Source organism: Coturnix japonica, unplaced genomic scaffold (genome assembly GCF_054131305.1).
Source record: "Coturnix japonica strain WE unplaced genomic scaffold, WE-NBRP24 Scf040, whole genome shotgun sequence".
Classification (NCBI taxonomy): domain Eukaryota; kingdom Metazoa; phylum Chordata; class Aves; order Galliformes; family Phasianidae; genus Coturnix; species Coturnix japonica.
In genome coordinates, this window is record NW_028188943.1 from 2,380,528 (window position 1) to 2,401,072 (window position 20,545).

Here is a 20,545-nt window from a genome sequence, read left to right on the forward strand (position 1 = left end):
GGAGAAGCCACACCTTGGTGTAGCTCTGATCTGCTCATGTCCAGTCCAATCCTCTATAGCACTTTCCATCTTCTGTCCTTTGTTCTTAACCGTATCCTTCCTTCTCTTCTGCTCTTTTCCTTTCTTTTAGGTGTCTTACCTGTATCTGCTTTTCCCCTCTTCTGTTCTTTTACTGCTCTGGTCAGCATCCAGTGTCTGCACCACAACTCTAGGTTTTGGGATGGAGAAAGGTACACGGGGCATAGATTTGTACAAGAAAAGCTCTCTTGCTATGCCCAACAGGTGACAAAAAGGGGCCCTCAGGACCACAAAGGCAGCTTGTTTCTCCAAAAATAAATAAACTTAATTCTTTTCTTTATAAGAAGCATTAGAATCTTACAGAGGAGATGAAAATCATCTTCACTATGCTTTTAGACTGTACATAGACTAGACCAAGATGTGTGGTGTTGCTTTGATACCTTATGAGGAGCACCGGTATCAGTGGATGAAGCTAACATTGTCTCAGAAGCACAATAATGGAGTACTTTTGTTCATAGTTGGCCTGAATGCAGTACAGGAGTGTGTTGCAGTAGTACTTGTTCTGAAATTCTAGGCTCTGACTAAGAAGTTTAGCAGGGTCCAAAGCACTTGTGAAAACAGTAAAATATTATTACTTCCTGTGTTAACAAATGAGTCTGTTACAATAGGATGATGAAAATAATACTGCTTTAATGTGCTAATCATCAAACAGAGGATCTAGTCAGATTTCTAACTTCCAGCTCTTTAATTTTAGAGGTCTAGTTTGGAGCCTAGGGGACGCATACAAGTTTGCCTGCGTATTAAACCCTTTACGGCACGGGAGAGAGCAAATGGATCGCAGGTAAGGCATTTATTTAATCATAAACAAAAAAACAACCCTTAAAGTATATATGTTTTCTTTCCTGTAAGATGACCTTTTAAAACTTTTTTCATGCCTGCATTACTTGTGCTTCCTTGTAATAGGGATGTGTTTCACTTGAGGACTCAACAAGCATCATACTGAAGTCCCCTAAGAGCTCATTGGGAAGAATGAGCAATAAAACTTTAGGACAGACAACACAGAAGTTCACCTTTTCACGGGTAAATTAATTGTCTTTAAATGATATTAAGTTATTTGTGGAAAAAGTTGCTTGTCTTCTGTTACTTCATATAAAGCAAACAAGTTTTTCTTAACTGTCTTTAGAATTATCAACGTGTATCTGACTCCTTACAAGTACCTAAATATTGCTTAAACAAAATAAAGAGATTAACCAGCTTCTTGGTAACATTCAGGTGTTTGGACCTGAAGCAACTCAAGAAGAATTCTTTGAAGGTACTGTGAAGCAACCAGTGAAAGAGTTCTTAGAAGGATGTAATTGCCTTGTTTTTAAGTATGGCGTTACAAATGCTGGGAAAACTTACACATTCCAAGGTATGAGCAGAAATGCTTTTTCCTTGAATTAATTTCTTAAAGTGAGAACTACTTCTAGAAGAGAGAGATGTTATGACTTCTTACCTAGTTACTCAACAGGCCTTGTACGTTGCCTTCTTTTGAATACTAGTAGCCTTGAAAAGTCGTCTTCTTCCATAACAAATATTACTAAATTTACAAGTGTGTAAGACAGCATACACTACAATAACTTTGGTTTTTGTTCCTACTATAAATGCGTGCATCTTAAATGCTGTTCTTTATTTGAAGGCAAAGTATGTCTGAGTTTGTTTGATTTATTGTAGGCAGAAATTAAACATTCTGAAACATTTGATCAAGGTATTTCAATCTTTTTTCAAATTTCTGATTTTAGTAATAACAGCAGCATAGAAGATTGTGTTCCCTGAGCTTTAGTAGTACAGAAATAATACATCAATCTCCTTTCTGGCTGGGAGCAGTTGTTTTTTATGTTTAATATTGTCATAACAAATGAAACGATTGGGTTCACAGGAAACAAATTCCCCTTATTTCTGTTATTTAGTGTTCTGTTACTATGTATTTCCAATAGTTTTATATGCGTGGAGCTGAAGACTTTCCCATAGTAATACCTTTTTAGGACTTAAATATTAAGAATCAACAGGGTAGTATGTTCAAAAATTATCTTTCTATGCACCTTCCATACAGCACTATAGAAATTCTTCTGCGTATTGTCCTCTCTTGTGTTCATGACTGACTTTAAAACACTGAAGCTTGCTTGGTATTTAGTGACAGTGGAAAAACTAAGGCGTGAAGTAGGCAAGATGTGGAGGTAGTTGTGTGCTCCAAGAAAAGGCAATGGGAAAGGAGCTGAGTTACTTTAACAGTTTTTATGAGACTTGTAGATATTTCTAAATAGGGTTTGTGGGACGAACGGGATGTTGTAGCAGAGACATCACTCTGGTTGTTATTTCAGGGTTGTTTCAGAGCGGGAAGGGAGCCTGGTAAACAGTTGAAAATCTGCACGTCTGTTAAATGTGGGAGTTTGCTGTGGGTTATTTTTTCTTCTTAAGGCTAAGCTTATGCAGAATATTCTGGCTGTTTTAAAGTGATGCCCTGTAATGTCTAAGGAATGGGATGTAAGCTGTTGCTTAAAGCCAGTATTTTTCAGGGAACAGTCTAGTAACACTGCAAACATTGCTTCAGACTGTAACTGGCCTCTAAATTCTTTGTGTATACTTTGAGATTAGAATCAGTTATCTTTGTCTTCATTTATGTTTATATGTTGCTTACAATAGTAACCTGGCCCTTCTTTTGTGTATTGCTTACAGGGACAGAAGATGATGTTGGTATTTTGCCAAGGACGATGGATATGTTGTTTAAAACTGTTGGAGGAAGGCTATACACAAAAATGGATCTGAAACCTATTCGGTGGAGAGATTACGTAAAACTGACTAATGACAAAGTGAGAGAAGAAATTGCTCTTAAAAATTTGTTGCTTCATCTGACAAAAGAGGTAGGAAACTACTTTATAAAGAAATGATGAGTACATGCATCTTGTGATAGTTCAGTGTTATCCTTTCCATTCTGTAATGAAAGAGGGTTCTGTATTTACACACAGTTTTCTATTTGTCTTTCTGTTCTTGCTGAAAAAGAATGAAGCATCTTATTAGTGGTGTGCTACACCACACTGGGGTATTTTAGTTGTGGAGTATGTTAACTTGATCTTACTGATGAGGTGGTTAAGTGTGGACTTCACAGTGTGAAAGGCAGGTGGCAGTAAAATTCCTTCTGAATTATTTCAAGAGCACAGCTGAGTATGAAGTCTGGCTCCAATGATCTTTAAGTATTTCGGGGAAAAACAACACCTGTCTTCTACATGAACCAAAGATGTGTAAAACTGTTCTAGGTTTAGTGAGTATGTGGAAAGAAAATGCAGTGGACAGCTATATGCTGATCTCATCCTACTCCATTAGAGAGTTAAGATGTGGTCGTGCGATATAGGTGCCTCCTCTAGTTTCAAGACCCGTGTTCCTAGGTAAAATACTTGACCTTATAAGCTAAGTAGGTACAAGCTTTGCTGACTATACAAAGCCAGATCTGGGTGAGTGTCATGTAGATGAAAACTTCTATGTTAAAAGTTTTACTTCTAAGCATACTGTATCTGGTAGGTGAGATTCCTCCTCTTCAGTAGATGAGAATTTCTTTCTACTTTTGTGCTCTATAAAAAAGCAACACAACCTGAAGCCTGGGAACTGAGTATACATCTATGAACATCATGAGATCTACATGTTGGGAGCTATTCTGTATTTTCTATGACCAAACTACTTAAAAATATTATATTTACAAAATTTAGTCATAACTTCATTTGTGTAACACTTTGATAGCCTGAGTTAAGAAATAATAAGCTGCTTATCTACATTAAGTGATCAAGTATTCTACCTTAACTTCCTTTTCTGAGAGTTGACCTAATAAGCCATAGGATATGGAAGTCCTGAATTAAGAAAATCCCAATAAGAAAAATATTTCAGGAGTCCAAGATTCATGAAGGGTAAAATGCAGATTATAAATGGGCTATTGAAAATCATCTTATTAAATAACTCCTTTTCCTGTTGGGGATTCTCTCCCTATTTGTTCTTTTTCTTTCTGAATCAGGAAGCTGAAATGCATCAGATCTTATAGTAAAGGAATTGTCAGAAATGAGTAGTAAGGTGAAACCAGTCAAAATGTGTAGCCAGGATTTTTGTGTTGGCACCTTGGAACTATACTGTATTGTTTTCTGGTAGAGCAATACAGCTGCTTTTAAAATAAATAAATAAATAAATAAATAAAAGCAACCAGTGGTGTATTGGTGCTGTACATCAATAATAAATCCTAAAGTCTCTGTTTTCTTTCGTAGGTAGACCATCACAACAGCACTAATGACAAATCCCCATCTGATTCTAAGGGTATGTTTTATATTAAACAGTAGCAATTAGAAAAGCTTCTGTAAGGTCAACGACTGGCTTTTTTGGCTAATGCTGATAATTAAAGGATTATTTAGCTTTTATTTGTAACAGAACGGAATAATGGGCAGGACATCTGGGCAGAAAACAGAAGGAATAAAATGGCTAGGAGACTACTGGGACATCTATCATAACCTGGTTTTATGAGGTGAAAGTAAAACAAAGAAAAAGAGTATGATTTGTGATAAGATCCCTAGTGGTTTTCCGACAGGCCTTTAGGGCACTTAAGAACTCACTAAATACTTTTTTTTCCCTAAAAAGTCAGAACGAAGTGTCCTTACTAGTTCAGTTCTCTATATTGTAAAGACTGAAGAGTTCTGAATATTTCTAACCCAACTATAGATGTTAGATTGGGTTTTGGAAGTGAAAAAGCAAGCTTTATAGCAGGCGTGTCTTTGCAAATGTGTAGGGCACGCGTCTTGACTTCCAGATACTTGGTGTTTGTATGAGAGGTGGGGATTCTCTGTGTTTATGTTCTGGGAAAAGTTTTAAGCTGTAAGCTTAACTATTACTTATTTTTAAATGCAGCTAGTTTTACTGTCTCTACATTGACTTGTAATATTTTCTACTTTGCAGGTGCAGAAAATCTCTCAGAAGGATCAGACCAACTTAGCAGATTATCTATAGATGATTTTGTGAAGTTCTCTGGGTTTCATTTTTTAAGATTTACAATGAATGTTTTTATGATTTACTGGCTCCTTTATCAAATGACAGAAAAAAAAGGACACTTCGCCTTGTTCAAGACATCAAGGGATATTCTTACGTAAAAGGTAACTAGAATACTTTGCAAACTGCCAAGCTTGTCATGGAATAGTGTAACATGTTTCTTCTGAGATAGAAAACTCTTAAATGTGTTCAGTGTAGCTCTAGAAGTGTCTGCTTGAATGTGAAGGCAACAAGCTACATGTACGTATCTGCATCTTCAACAGTATTCTCCTTATTCCTGTACTTTGCCCATAAAGCCTGTGTGAACTCCACTGCCTTCATCATCCTTGAAAATGAGAGCCATACAGTCGTTATAATGCAGACAGAATCCAGATAACCCATCCCCAATAAAAACTACAAGCTAAAACAAAAAACTTCTCAGATTGACTTCTGCACCAATGAATACAAACTTTCGGCTTCTGTAGTTTAAGAACTTAGCTTTTGTACTTTCAGTACTAAGGCTGCTTGCTTAATTTGGATGGAACATACTTTAGTATACTGGTAGGATAAACTGTTGTGCTATACTATACCTTGCCCTTTTCTGTGGGAGGAAGAATCTTAGTCTTATCTGCCATCAGCTTGTCGTATGTTTGAGGCAGAGTTAATGAAGTATTTTATTGTCTTAACTAAATGTTCTTAGTTTGTATACCTTATTTCTTGTTCACTTTCTCTTTTGCTAGCAAAGCTTGCAAAAATCACTTTTCCTTCTTTTGAAAGGTTTGCAGTGGGTTCAGATTTCTGATTCTAAAGAAGCTTTCAGACTTTTTAAACTGGGACAGAAACACCAGAGTTTTGCAAGCACAAAGCTAAATACTTGCTCCAGCTGAAGGTGGGAAACTTTCACTAACATTGGGTGTAACATAGTGTGGGGAAGAGGGATGAATGAAAATATTGTTTATGGCTTTTTTTCGGGGAAGAGGCTTTAAAAAGGCTTGATATCTAGTGTTCCATGTGATATTTTGTGACAGTTTGTGATTCTAGTGCTTTGAACTAGAAGGATTAGTCCTTCAAGCAGATAAGTGCATACAAAAGCTAAGTGTTTTATCAAAAACTCTCAACAAAACAACTAAGCCTTCTTCCATGTAAGTAATGGTGGTTCATGAGGGGGAAGAAAAGCAAAATAAACCAAGACGGAATGTCTCTTTAAAAGGTTTAATGCATCTAGTAGAATTATTGTTAATTGAATCTGGAATAAATCCAGCAGTGTTTTGAACAGATGTTACAGATTTTAGAAAATGTGTGTATTTCTGGCTATTGACCTTGCTTCATTTCTCCTTTTAGCCACAGTATATTTACAATTAAGGTACTAAGAATTGAAGACCTTGAAATGCCACGAGTGACACGAGTCAATGAGTAAGTTCAGAGCAGAGTTCCCTTCTTCTTTTAGGATGAAATTGTCAGTTACTTTCAGTATTGATGTATTGATATTGGGCTACGGACACTAGGTTCCCTGATACAGCCTCCTGTATGAGTGGTGGTTCCCCATTTCCTGTCATTATGCAGTACTAAACCATCAAGTTGTAATGCTGTTCTATATCTTGTGCCCACTGTTCCACACAGTGTTCCTTTATCCTTCTCACTCAACTTCTGAACTAAATCCTCAAAAGGAAGAATATGGCAGAAAAATGGAAGCTGTGTTGGAAAAGAGTTTGGCAGGAAGTAGTGTGCAACTTCACTAGGAAAGCAACATTAAAAAGCATGAAAGGGTTCAAGAAATTGTTCCTCTAGGAGGAGTGGTTGTGTTGGAAATGATAAATAATCAATGTACATTCAAAGGCAAGAAAACTTAATTTTCCTATCTGCCTTCAGATTATCACTGTGTGATCTTGCTGGTTCAGAAAGGAATACCAAGACGTGCAATGAAGGTGACAGACTGAAAGAGAGTGGAAATATCAATGCATCTCTCCTAACTCTAAGCAAGTGTATTAGTGCACTCAAGATCAGTCAGCAGTCAAAGTAAGTCCTTGTACAAACTGTAAACTAGTTGTAGATTTCAGATATCATGTACAATGTTTAAACTATTGTTTAAAATGCAGAGTACGAAACTATGTTATGAGTGAAAACTATCTGTAGGCTTCTGCAGATGTGTGAAGACTTAATGATCTAAGAAAGTGATCTATAAACTTGCCTTCTTTTTGTTGTTGTTTTTTGTTTGTTTGTTTGTTTTTTCAAATAAAACCATTCTAGTTCTAAATTTCTGAATGTGTTATCATAGACTTAAGCAAATTAGCGTTGTGGTTTTTTTTTTTTTTTTTTTTCTGGCCTTGCCTTCTCAAACAAGTCCTGGGGGAGATTATAAAATTTGTTTTCACTATTTTCACTTTAAATGTGTGAAGTGTTAGACCTTTTCCTCCTTTGTTAGTTAGTTGCATTTATCATTTAGTTCTGCTGTAACAGTTTTCCTCAGGGATATTGCTGTGCTTTGTCCTAGCCAAGAGACATGGTCAGAATATATATATATTATATATATAATTTGGAAAAGAAAAATTATATATAGATATATATAATTACATATATACATATAGATATATATAATTACATATATACATATATATATATTTTTTTCCAGACCTTGATGCAACTTCATCATTCTTTCTGATCTAGCTAACCAAATTCAGAGAGAAGAAAGCCTGCTTGCTACTTCTGTCTGAGGTTGTGCTCTAAATGAGTGCAGACAGAGCTTTCTGTATTTTAAACAATGTAGTATTTATTTACAGTCACAGCTGGATATAATTGCAGAATTCTCTGCTGATTCTCATTTGAAGGTGTCTTTCTGTCCCAAAGATTAGGTGAGCTCTGTGTTCATGAAATGCCACACTGTGCCTGGTAGCCTATTCAAATTCTGTTATGCTTAAAAGTAGATGAAAATAGGCCTTGCTACTGGATTAGTCTCTTGTCTGTCTGTCCTTTCTAGGGAAGAAGGATTCCTTAAAATTAGCTGCTGCTTAAAGTGCTTTGATTTATTCAGAACTGTTTTATTTGTTGGTCCTGATCACTTGAAATTTTAACAATATGGGGGAAATGTAGTGATGACTTTGATAGTAATTTTCTTTAAAATAAGAACTCATTTACCACTCCTGCACTAAAGCTACTTATGGGTCACGTGTGTTGTGACAGGAGCGTAGCTATGTGAAGCTTTTAGCTCTGTTTGCAGAATTCAGTAGCTGTAAAGAGTCCAGCAGGTAACCTCACTAGAGAACAGTGTGTTTAGTCATGCTTTAGGAGTTCTCTCCTAATTTTCTGTACATCACCAGCTGTTTGATTCAGTGGCTTAACCTTGGTTTAGGAAACACCAGAGATGTTGTGATAAGTATATGCTTCTTTATTTCCAAAGTATTTACTATTGTCCTTTCCTAGAGACAATATACTGAGAGAGTGGTTATCTCTGATTTTGTTGGGTACTGTTTTCTTAGAAGTAGATAGGTCAGTTTGCCAGATGTGGTAAGGGAAAGAGAAAGGTGAGAGAGAATTTAAGCTAACGTGAGGCTGTATGACCTATCTTAGGCTGGATGTTGAATGTACTTTTTGTTTTAAATGTTCTCGTGGGTTGTCTAAGAAGATAATGGCTGCATAGTAGCTGGAACAATCATACAACCTGACTGCAAACTAGCAAAAAGATTAAATTCAAAACAACCCACAACTCAAAATGATTTAAAGACTAGTGCAGTTATTAATGTGTTGTCTTCCACTTGGATAGCTCTCACATTGAAATGAAGCTGTTAACTTCTGCTAATGGGATTTGTTGTGGTTTTTGTCTTCAAAGGGTGCAGCAGTACATACCGTTTAGTGAAAGTAAGTTAACACACTTTCTTCAGGGATTCTTCAGTGGAAAAGGGAAGATACACATGTTAGCAAACATCAGCCAGTGTGCTTCAACCTATGAAGAAACACTCAATGTGCTAAGATTCTCAGCTATTGCACAAAAAGTGAGTATGTTGTAGTCTATTTTGTTGATCAGTGCTTATGATTTGCATTTAAAGAAAAAATTCTGTTCTTCTAAGAATATGAATCTATTTGTGTAGTATCTGTAGTGAATCTGGGTGTTTGTCTCCATACAGCAGTCAGGTTTTTTAATTTAGTGTTTTAGTTGAGCTTAATTTTCCTACAGAGTTTTCTAAAAATCTCTACTGGGGTCTTTGTGTTTCTTTGGGGTGTGAGGGCATAAGCATCTTCTGAAAATCTCATTCCTAAAAAGTATTCAACCTAACAAGAAGCAACTTGTTACATCTGGAGGAGATTTTATGCTATTTACTTAATTTTTCTCTCTTCTCAAAATATGATCCCATGTAGGAAAGCAAATCCAGCTACCCCATATGTTGCTGCTGTTGTAATTTTGAATATTGTCCAGTTCAAGTGTTGACAAAAGAAGTGGAGCAGTAAAGAGTTTGAAAAGCTGTGTTATGGCCATCAGATGCTTCAGTGGGAAAGTGGGGGTTAAGCGGAATGGGTAGGAGTGAGTGCTATGATATAACACTGAAGAAGTTAAGCTGTCAGATCAGTGCTACAGTCTTGATGGAAAACTTTGAAGTGCTGAGAGTTTGTGTTTGAAGCACAATTGATGGATGTGTGCCCTTGGATTGTGGCCTTATCTGAAAGAGGTTAAGTGTGAAAGTAGAGGGAGCAGCCTATGAGGGTGATGTGGCGCTGCAAGACAAAGAACTGAAAAGATGATGATCAGTTGCACTGAATGCAACTGGAAAGTCAAAACATAAAAAAAGCAGAAATCTATGGCTGCATGAAGTGGCAGTTCTTGTACATTGTTGGCCTAGTGAAACTCTTGAGGTTAAAAGCAGGATTGGAGTCTGCAATAACTCTTTTGTACTTTCTTGAAAACTGGTTTAAGTAGTGACCAAACATCAAATACTATAAAATATATTAGCTGTTACTAGAATGCCACTTATCTTCCCCCCATATGAATCACTGTCATGTTGTATGTGAATTTGTGAGGTGGGTTTTGAAGCTGAAATTAAAAACTTCTTGTATGGCTGTCTTCATAGTGGCTATCCAGACTATCTGTAGAAATAACAGCTATTATGTAGTCAGCTATTCACCAGTTTTAACTGATTATAAATTACGTTTCAGGGTGGAGAACATAGCATAGTGCCTGACACCTGTGTTGATCCTGAGGGCATTCTTGATTCTGTGCATTATGATGTCATGGATATTAAAGAGCAAGCTGAGGCAGCACATAGTTCCATTGTATCCCTGGGGGACCCAAAGGAAGATATTGGCTGGTTTGAAAAGCAGCTGGAGAAAACTAACTTTGAACTGATGGAGACCAAAGAAGAGCTAACAGAGAAAAACACCAAACTACTTAAAACTGAAGAAGAGCTGATGCAGAAGAGCAAAGGTGAGTTATGCGATGTGAAAGGTAGAAGACAGAAATAGTTCATTAATCTAAAATAGAAATAACCAGTTTGAGTAGGAATTAGAGGAGATGTTCTACCTTTGGAACCATAGCCTGTAGATAAATGATAGTTTATTCCTTGTGTATATTCAGGTTCAGCAATTCCACGGTTTTTGGTTATTTCTTTTCTTTTTTCCCCCTCTCCTTTAAACTGCAACTAGCAGCTTTACGCTTTCGTAAGTATGGGGTTAAATGTCTAAATCTTGATTTTTACTTTTATATTGTAATCTCTACTCTTCTTTATGTCTTGTTGATGCAATGTTTTCATTCCAAGAAATATAGAAAACTTTTGAATCACTCCCAATAAGTGAAGACCACATGCAAATTAATTAATCTGTTCAAAAGCTACCTAAACATTAGAATATCTGGAAAAATTGATTACTTAATAAACTATCTATTGGCTACTTATGTAATACAACCTTTTCTGTGTGTTACAGACTTTGAAATGCAGATGATTAAATTAGATGAGTCTGTTGAGCAACTTAAAGAAGCAACTGAGGTAACTTTATCAAGATGTTGTGTAAAATTGTTTTAATTAATTAATTAATTAATAGCAACTTGTGGTAGCTTAAAATGCTATTCCAGTAGGCTCAATTAATAGATTTCTTACCGAGCTTAGCTTAACTGAATTTGCCTTTAATGCATTGTGTAATTCAGCTACTTAACACTACATTAGAAACTGATGACTGAATTTTTTTTATTTTTTATTTCCAATCTCAATCAAGGTGCAGAAAGATGACATTATTACAGAGCTACAAGACTTAAAATCTCATTTAGAAGAAAAAGTAAAAGATTATGTGAGTTTTACACATCTCCGTATCCTTATACAAAAAAAGAAAAACACTAATTCTATGCTTGTAATCAACACATTTTTGGAAAACTGATTTTCTGTATGTAGCTGGTACTCGCTTGAAATTGTAAACAATTCAAATTTATCTGAAGGTAGTTGTTGTTAACACAAACAACAAAAATATCAGTGTGTTCCACTAACTCCTGCCTCACACTCCTACATCAGAGGAAGAGCAACAGTAAAAGTATGTTGAGTAGAGTTGGAAGTACAAGTATGAATGGTCAGGATATCTCCACGTTCTATGCAGTCCATAAAACTTTATCCTGACTAATGTACTGCGAGCTACTGAATATGTGAAGACTAGCTTGATTAAGTATGTGTGCATACCACTTCTGGTGGTTTTTGTTCATTTTTTGATGTTTGGTAGCCTGAAGTAGCTCTGAAAACATTTATAGTTAATTCTGTCACTCAGATCTCTAACCTTGTAAGCTTAGCAACTTGACCCTTCTAAATCTTTGACTGTCTGCATCACTGCAACTTAGTATTTCCATGGTATTAAAGCTGACTGTGATGAGTAGTCATGTCCTCACCTATTACTTCTTCCAAGAACAAGGCTCCAACTCTATCTGTGAGATTGTGTGGCCTGAACACTTCTGAGGCTTTTCTTTTCATAAGCTACTAAAGATGAATAATCAGTCCTTGGCAGTGCCAGCATGGCTTAACAATCGTCATCTTGTAAGTAAGGAAGCTTCACTTGTGGTCAAGGACACAATCTAAAATATGCGTGACAGAGCTGACTAAGCTTTAAGGTTGGATTATATCTGTCACGATGAAAGTGATTTTAGCAGCTTAGCAGAAGTGTGATGTGATGAACTTGTATGAGAGCTGACCATTTGCTCTTTGACCATGTTTGTAATTTTGTTGACTTCTTGGAAACAGGAAATTCTTTGATAAACTGGTAAACTCTTGATTGTGTGCAAGTCTTTTACTTTGTAACCTGCTAGGCTCTTGCTTTCCCTTGTATACTCTACCGAGTATTGCACTTGTCATTATCTGAAGGTGTACTTGTTCTGTCTGCTATTGAGATTTGTAACTGATGTCTATAGAGTCACCGGGTAAATATTTTAGCTGTATGGTTTTGTGTAAATATTTGCCTACAGAAGATTACTGAGACTTAAGTGCTCCTTTTGTTAAGCTTCAATGTAACTGATCTTATATCAATACAGGAAAAGACTACCTACCATTTAACTACCATTAAAGCAGAACCGGCAGAAGAGAACACTAATAAAGGAACTGAAAGCAGCCAATTTTCAGTGCTTTCAGTTAAAGCACTGAAACAAGAGAAAACTGAGTTGGAAGTGGGAAGAAAGCACAGTACTGACGAGGATAAGCCTACTGTGGAAGAGCCACCTCCAAAGAAAGGTACAGTTTCTTCCATCGTTGAACAGGGTGTCTTCCAAAACAATAAATTGCTTCCTATTCCGGATAGGAAGCAAAAGGCTGTGAAGCGCGTACCTTATGGTATAAGGAGAAAAGCCACTGTGTTAAACTGTAAATAGAAGTAACTGTTATGTAAATATCCCTTTTTCAGAAGGTCCTATGCTGTTCATTTTTGAATGCTTAGGAATAAAAGTTTTTTGCACTATTTTTTTCCTTTTTGCTGCTTTTTCCTCATCTGTTGATGCACTTGCAGATTTCATAGTTTCATAGTTTCGTGCGGGTTGGAAGGGACCTTAGAGATCATCGAGTCCAGCCCCCGGGATTCGAGCCTCTGTGTAGCAGAGCGGCACTTCTACCACTTGCGCCACAGGGGGGATTCGAACCCAGGGCCTCCAGTGTTGCAATGCGGCATTCCTACCACTTGCGCCACCGGGGAACACATTTGTCCCTGCTGCCTTTATTTGGCATAAATATTGAATCCTAATGTGACCACTGAATGGCATCACATATAAGCATCTTACCAGAGACTGAGGGAGGGATGTGGACTCCTCCATACTCCAAATAGTAGTGGGTTTGTTCTAATCATATGACCAAAGCTCTCATTTAAAAATTAATGACAGCAATGCTCCACATAGGAATTAAAATGGGTAGCTGATAGTCACAATGTCAGCATGAAGTTTTCTGTTAAGATGTACTGAGTATTCAATCATGTTAAAATTTTCTTCTATTTGTGAGTATTAATAGCGTCCAATTTCAAAAACCGCTTAATATATATTCTTTAGCTATGTTAAATATACACAGTAGAACAATGAGCACAGGTATGTTGTGCTGGTTCTTTTGTAGAATTAGTTATATAAGTAGCACGAGCAAAAGTGTTTTAGGAGATGCTAGGTTATCTCAGCTTCAAGTTCAGGGTATTTACACCATTCTCTGAGCTTTTATGTCTTGTTTCCTATGCTCTGTAATAATGCTTTTTCCCTACTTCCTGTGTAAGGAGCTTCTAGACTGAACATTACACATCTTCTCCCTAGTCTTATTTATCTTGCTTTAGTGCTTGCTTGTTGTTTTCAGCATAAAGTGTTTAGATTACTTATAAATCATTTTCCCCTCACTAGTGTTGCTGGGAGCAGCAGTCAAAACCAAAACCTGGTTTGGGGTGGAATACGCCACTGCTGTTTCTTCAGTATGACTTTTAAATCAGTTGAGGGCTGTATATAAAACTCCTTAGATGAGTTAAGAGGCTGTTTCCATGCAGTACATGTGAATCTGTATGTAATGCAGGCTGAACGTGGGCACTATAAAATTCTGCATTTCTGTAGTTGTAGTAATAAAAGCACTGTACAAGAATCACCATGGAATATATTGTTGTGGTGACCCAATCCCTAGTAAGTCTTGACTTATATTTATTTTAATACTTAAAGTATGCATATTATGGAATGGACGTAACTGGATTCTAAAGCAATGATGAAATACAGCAGAAGTCGCTTTTGATAGAAAGAAAATGCGTGTGATTTTAGCTAATTGCTCACCAGTTAAAGAAAAAAACAGCCCCAAGCTAATGGAATATTTATGGAAACTTGAATCTGCAAATTTGTACAACTTTATGAGTGAACTTTATATGCAAAAGAGTAAGTGTGGACAGAAGTAGGAATCCTCATATTTTGTTTAGGGATCAACTGATTAAGAGAGACAGATATCAACACTTAAGTGATCAACTTGTCCAGGGTTTTATCTTTCTTTTGAAAGTAAGAGGACTGTGAGTTGGAATGAAATTTCTTAGAGAACTGTTTATCTACCATTTAGATGTAGATGGAGTGATTCCTGGCTGCCTTATAGGGATTGCTGAAGCACGGAAGATAGAAAGAATATAGCTGTGAATTATCTATCTCGTTCCCATGTTTCTTAAATCTAATTAGATTTTCTACTGGTGTGGAGTGGAAGGTTTGAGTAGTGCCATGGTAAAAGTGTTCTTCCAGACTGAAAACCTTTTGCTGTTAATTCTGTATAGAAATCTGAGGCACCTGATTACGTGTTCAGAGGACTTGAATTCCTTCACTAGTATCAAATACTATGTGATGTGAGGGCATGGCTTGCATATTACGACAGTTTTTCACTTAGAAGTTGCTACTTGGTGTTGTGAACTGCTGTGTAATAATGATTTTAATCAATCTGAGCTACATTCCTTTTCCCTTTTTTGTTTGTTTGTTTGTTTGTTTTACAGTAGTTGTAAATGAGAGAAAGAAAAAGAACACTGTAGAGCAAAAGAAAATTGAACACATGAAACAAAAGTGCTCCACGTACCGAAAGGAAGTACTAGCACTGAGGGAAAGAACTGAAATCTTGGAACGTCATTTAGCTGTGCTTGAAGAACAATGCAGAAGAGAAAAAAATAAAAAAGAAGATTTCAGTAAGCAGGTAACAAGCCTGCGTATTGAGCTTTCTTTTTCTGAAGAAACAGCTGATGCCCTCCGTGAACAAATTCTGCAGGGTCAAGCTGACTATCGGGGAATTGCTTCTAAACTGGATGAACAGAAATCTATAAATATGACACTTGAAAACAAAAATGCCCAACTAACTAACAACATAGAAGTTGCCAAAGAATATATAATTGATAAAGTGTCACAAGTAAAAAAAATGCGGACCAAATTAGATGAATTATACAAATGTCACTTAGAGTTTCACGCCATCGGTACTGACTTTGTCAGTGTAAAGGATTCCTCAGACTCAGAAAAAGATGAGCCAGGGACATCTCAAATTAGTTCTGCATGCATTCAGTCACAGACTTCTTCCATCTCAGATCTTGTGCAGGACCTCTCCTTTAACTATAGTCTTGAAAGGATTTGGGAAGTATGCAGAAATATTGTTGATGTTTCCTCACAAAAAAGTCAGCACATCAAAGCACTGCTTCAAGACAATGAAAACCTAAAGGCGGGACTGAATAATGCTGAAAATCATAATCGTCAACTTGTAATGAAGCTATGTGAGATTACAACTCACACTAGTCAGGAAGATGATCTTGTGAATCAGTTACATGAGCAAATAGAAAAGAAAACTCAGGACTTTGAAGAAAAGACTGCAGAAGATCAGAGAGTGATTGCACAATTTCAGGAGGAAGTTGCCAACTGTGAGGTAAAAATAAGAGAGCTTGAATATCGCCTGGAGGCTTCCAAGACAATGGAAGACAATGTGTCAAAACTCAATGAATTACTTAAAGAAAAAGAATCTATTATTGTTAATCTAGAGACAGTTACAGCAACTCTGCAGGAGATGTCTGCTAATGCAGACAAAAAGGTTGAAGAGTTAAGTATCAATGAAGCAAATCTGATTCAAGAAGTTATGCAGCTGAAAAACAGCTTGGAGCAGATGAAACATTCTCTTCGGGAAAAGGAAAAGAGTGAAATGGAGAAAGTGCAACGTATAGAATCGTAAGTAACCACTGAGTTAACTTAGAGCCCTTTGAGAATGAACTAGAGTTAAAAATAGTTAATGGGAACATCCCTTCGACTTAATGCATTTGCATGCTTATCAATGGCCAAACTACTACTTTAGGATGCTTTGGTATGCTACTTGAGTTCCAAGGGAAAACAGGAGTGTGCAAGGAAATAAAGAATAATATGGGGATTTCTGGTGGTTTTGTTGTATATCCCTCAGAATAGCATCTGAATAATTTATTGCTTCAGCATCTGATTATGAGAAGCAAGCTGAAATTCAAAAGTAATTGTTTAAATCTTGTCACTGGTCTAGATAGATTTAAGAGTCTATTTACAAATAGAAACCAACAGGCAGGGCATGGATTAAGCTGTAATTGCTGTTTCCATGAGATGTGTAACAGTAATGTTCTTTGTCTCTTTATTTTTATCATAAGGCTAGAAAATATTCTTTCTGAGAGTTCTGCCCTTGTACTGAATTTGAAAAAAGATTTGCAGAGGAAAGAAGAAGAGTATGCAGATCTAAAAGACAAACATTCTGATGCCGAGAAACAAATTCAGCAAGTACAAAGCGAGGTTTGTAGTCAACTGAGATATTTTTTTCTGTAAGATTATGCTTGGTTTTCTGCTGTTAAAACTTCTCAAACTTTAACTATGAAGCTGGAAATTTCACACTAGTGTGACTAGCAGCAAATCTTAGGTAAAGTTGCCATTGAAGCTCTAGAGGGGACCACAAGTTAAAACATGGTTTCGCATAGATAATGAACAGAGGAAAGTAAAGTTGGTTGGTAGTCTGGAATAAGGTTTGTGAAGAGAATAGCTAATCTGCCTCTGGAGGGGACTTGTTATTATCTCTACGTTACTGGTGACTTGCCATTGGTATCCGTGGTAACTCCAAAGCCTAAAACCTAAGTCTTGTGAAAAAACGCTGATAACTGGGAAGAAGAATGCTATTTACTTGAAGAGAAATAGACTAATTTCCAGAGGCTCTTTAATATAAGCATGTATATTTTTTTCTTCAATTTCAGCTTCAGTGATGCTAATAGTTAAAATTTAATTATTAAACAAGAAGATATATTAAAACCCATTTTGCAGGATCTTAGTCTGAAAGTTTATTGGGTGTGCTTGGGGTGGAAAATTGAAGCTTAAAAATGAATTCATGTCTTCCTTGGTAACCTTGCACTTGCTGTCGTTTTCCTACTCAGCACTTGTTTGTGAATTCCTCTTTATTTAACAAAGAAATATTTGGCCAGGTTGGATTACAGAAGTCTTTTAATGAACCGTGAGCTGTGCTTACATTACAGGTGTCCACGATGCGTTCTGTGGAGGAATCCCTCAGGAACAGGATGGATGAACTTGAAAGGATTAATAACCAGTTTAAGGATGAGCTGGATTATAAAGACTATACTATCCAACAACTTAAAAAGGTATTTTTCTTGCTCTTATTTTTTATTAAATGAATGATGCAGGTTTTCCAAGCAACAGGAAAAAGGTGAAAAAAAAAATTGGAGCAAAATGAAAGTGGCCAACTGAAATTAGTGGTAGACCATGAAAGATATTCAAATAATTAGTCACTACAGAGCACTGGCATATTGCTTTAAATACAATAATCTGCATAGTAAATACATATGTAATACATGCATGTAACCTGATCTTGTTGAGTGACATCACGATATGTTAATTGAAATGTCTTACCATAAACTCTTTTTATCAGCTTGAGTCCTTATTTATGCTATATGAAAAACTTATTAATTCTAGGCTGTCTTAAAAATTCTGCTTGTTTCTACTGTGTATGCTTTTCTTTCAACATGAAATATAGGAGCTGGAGGAAAAGGACCATAATCTTCAAAAGTGGCGTGAGGAGAGAGATCAGTTTGTTGAAGCTTTGGAAGAACAGCTCAAAACTTTGGCTTCTAATGCCATACAAAAAGAGACAGAAATAGCAGAACTGAGACAATCTGCTTTAAAGGATTCAAGCAAGGTCAGCTCTCCTTTCCTCCTACCTGATTAGCTACCCATAAATTCTGTAAAACTCCTGTACCTGCTCTTTGTATTCTGGGTGTGCTTCTGTTCTTGAACACTGTCGTATTGACATCATGTGCAACTAACCAAAAAAAGCACCAGCTTTTATTTTTGTTCTTCAGAAACAGAATTTCTGTTAATTACTAAAATTTCAATTTTTTCAGTAGTTCAGATAAGCAGATGTCAGTTTGATGCTTATGATCCTACAGTCAGACTGGACATCTGTAGCTTTTTCCGATAATTCACAGCATTTCCGGATCCCAAGCTAGGCTCAATACTCAGACAGTAGTTCTGTCTCAGGTTTCTTACTTTCTTTGCTTTCTCTGAGGTAGTATCTACAATGGCATGAAAAGACAGAAGGGGACGTGGAGAGAGATTAAGGGAAGAATCAAAAAGCAGAGGGGGGATGATCTCTGGAAGTTGCATTTCTTATTTCAACATCCAGCTTTTAATCAGGATAGCCAATCTAAGCCGTAGCATAGAATTTCAGAAGCTAAACAGAAGACTAAATGAGTTGTGCTCTTTTGAGAATGTTTGGATTCACTTTCTCTGAGAAGAAAGATGTTCTCATAGCAAAACTTCCCCTACAACTGCCGACTTTCTCACAGTACCGAGGATTTGGGAACAAATAAAAGCTCGGGTTATTATATCTTAAGAGAGATGAAGGCTGAAGCACATAAGTAAAATAGAAGAATCAAAATATATTGTATTACAACTTCCCAGGCAATTCTGTGACTACTGCACTTGTAACAGTGACCGTACAAATCCGTGAAATGTTACTGTTCTTGAATAGTTAAGTGTTCTAGCCTGCAATTCTAAAACTGATGCTACTAAGTAATTGCAATACTGCTTGTGTGTGTTAATTCCTTTTGCCAATCCCACAACTCAGCAGTTTTTACTGTTTATTAGGATAATGCAACTGTGATAGAAGAGTTAAGAAAAGAACTGGCTGACAAAGATGACTTTATAAAGGAATTAAAACAACGCATTAACCACAGTAGCCCTCAGTGTTTGCCAGAAATACCTTTACTTGAAGAAAGACAAAGTAGAAGGAATGACTCTGTAAATGAAAAAGTATGATTATATTTATAGAAAGTAAGTACTTAACATCTTGTTAACCCCTTTTTGTTCTTCTGTTTTCCTAGGAGATACTGGAGCTGGAATCATTTTTCTTAGCATATAGTCCTTTAACTACATATTCAGTGATGAGTACTTGTTGGTTCTTTTTGTCTTCCACTCAAACATGAGCTCTCATCTTCTCAAAAATATTTTATTTACTAGAACACCATCTCTCTGTGTACATTATGGAACTTTTCCATGCAGTTTTCCATGTATTCATATGTGGATGCTGAAGATTAGGCAGAGGTTTAGCCTTTGGTGTTCTAACATAGCAGCTGTGAGCGTGCAGAGTATGGGGGGTATGGATGACAAAACGACCAGCGTTACAGATTTTGTCCCTAAATAATGTCTCGCTTTCTCTCTTTTGGAGGCAGAATACTGCCTGAGACTGTTAGTGAGACCCAGTAGGGTGTATCTGAAGATCACACAATGAATAGATGTTACTACCTTCCCACACTTGTGCTGTGTTTCAGCTTACGTGTTCATGTGGCGTCTGAGCTTGAGGTTTTACACTGTAACTTTAGAAAACTCGAGATATTTTGGAGGTCTAATGCATAGCCTAATCTTTACTCCTTTTAAATATTTACAGCCTAGGAAACAACAAAGCAAAACTAAAACTGGAGAAACTATTCCATTAAGATGCAAAGCTGAAGACAATTATTTGTCACGTCGATGTACTAGGAGCCTCACTTCATTAAATGAATCTGAGGTTAGTATGAAACTTCAGATCTGAAAATGTTGTGATTGTATTGCTTTTGATAAGGAATGAGTAGGAAAAGATCTCATGTTCTCTAAACAATTCCCAAGTTTTCATTGATTTATCCCTTTCAAGGTGATCAGATCACCTGTTTTTATAGCCTTTGATAGGAATAAAAGCTGTTGAAACAATTGTGTGATGAATTTTTGTCAGGTGCTGTTGAAAACTCTCCTCATGTTAATGCTTATGAAGTGGCTCATGATTAGATAAGTTACTTGGAAAAAATTCATGGAGCCACTGAAACGGGCACAGCAAATTGAACTTATTTTCTTCCTCTGCAGGATTTCTGGATATTGTTTTGTTAGCAGTTGATGTTAATCATTCCTATATAAGTTTTTAATTGCTAACTTTGATAAAATAGCAGTTACATATATTTTAAAAACAAAGTATTTATTAACCAACTTAATTCTTGGAAATACAGTGGGTGGTGATACTCCATTCAGATTCTTAGCAGAGCCTGATAAAGTGGC

General features: G+C 36.5%; 1 pseudogene across 1 annotated transcript in view; it reads left to right on the top strand.

Moving 5' to 3' along the window:
* Positions 1–20,545, top strand: part of LOC146752977 (kinesin-like protein KIF20B) — a 28,850-nt pseudogene that overhangs the window by 3,785 nt on the left and 4,520 nt on the right. Inside the window, exons 5-23 of the transcript XR_014940267.1 lie at positions 773–859; positions 982–1,098; positions 1,291–1,429; positions 2,734–2,918; positions 4,302–4,350; positions 4,984–5,177; positions 5,830–5,941; positions 6,394–6,465; positions 6,922–7,068; positions 8,876–9,038; positions 10,195–10,462; positions 10,957–11,018; positions 12,536–12,731; positions 14,971–16,174; positions 16,615–16,753; positions 17,482–17,604; positions 17,997–18,158; positions 19,109–19,273; positions 19,908–20,027. The product of XR_014940267.1 is annotated as a kinesin-like protein KIF20B (transcript). The remainder of the gene's footprint in view (positions 1–772; positions 860–981; positions 1,099–1,290; positions 1,430–2,733; positions 2,919–4,301; positions 4,351–4,983; positions 5,178–5,829; positions 5,942–6,393; positions 6,466–6,921; positions 7,069–8,875; positions 9,039–10,194; positions 10,463–10,956; positions 11,019–12,535; positions 12,732–14,970; positions 16,175–16,614; positions 16,754–17,481; positions 17,605–17,996; positions 18,159–19,108; positions 19,274–19,907; positions 20,028–20,545) is intronic.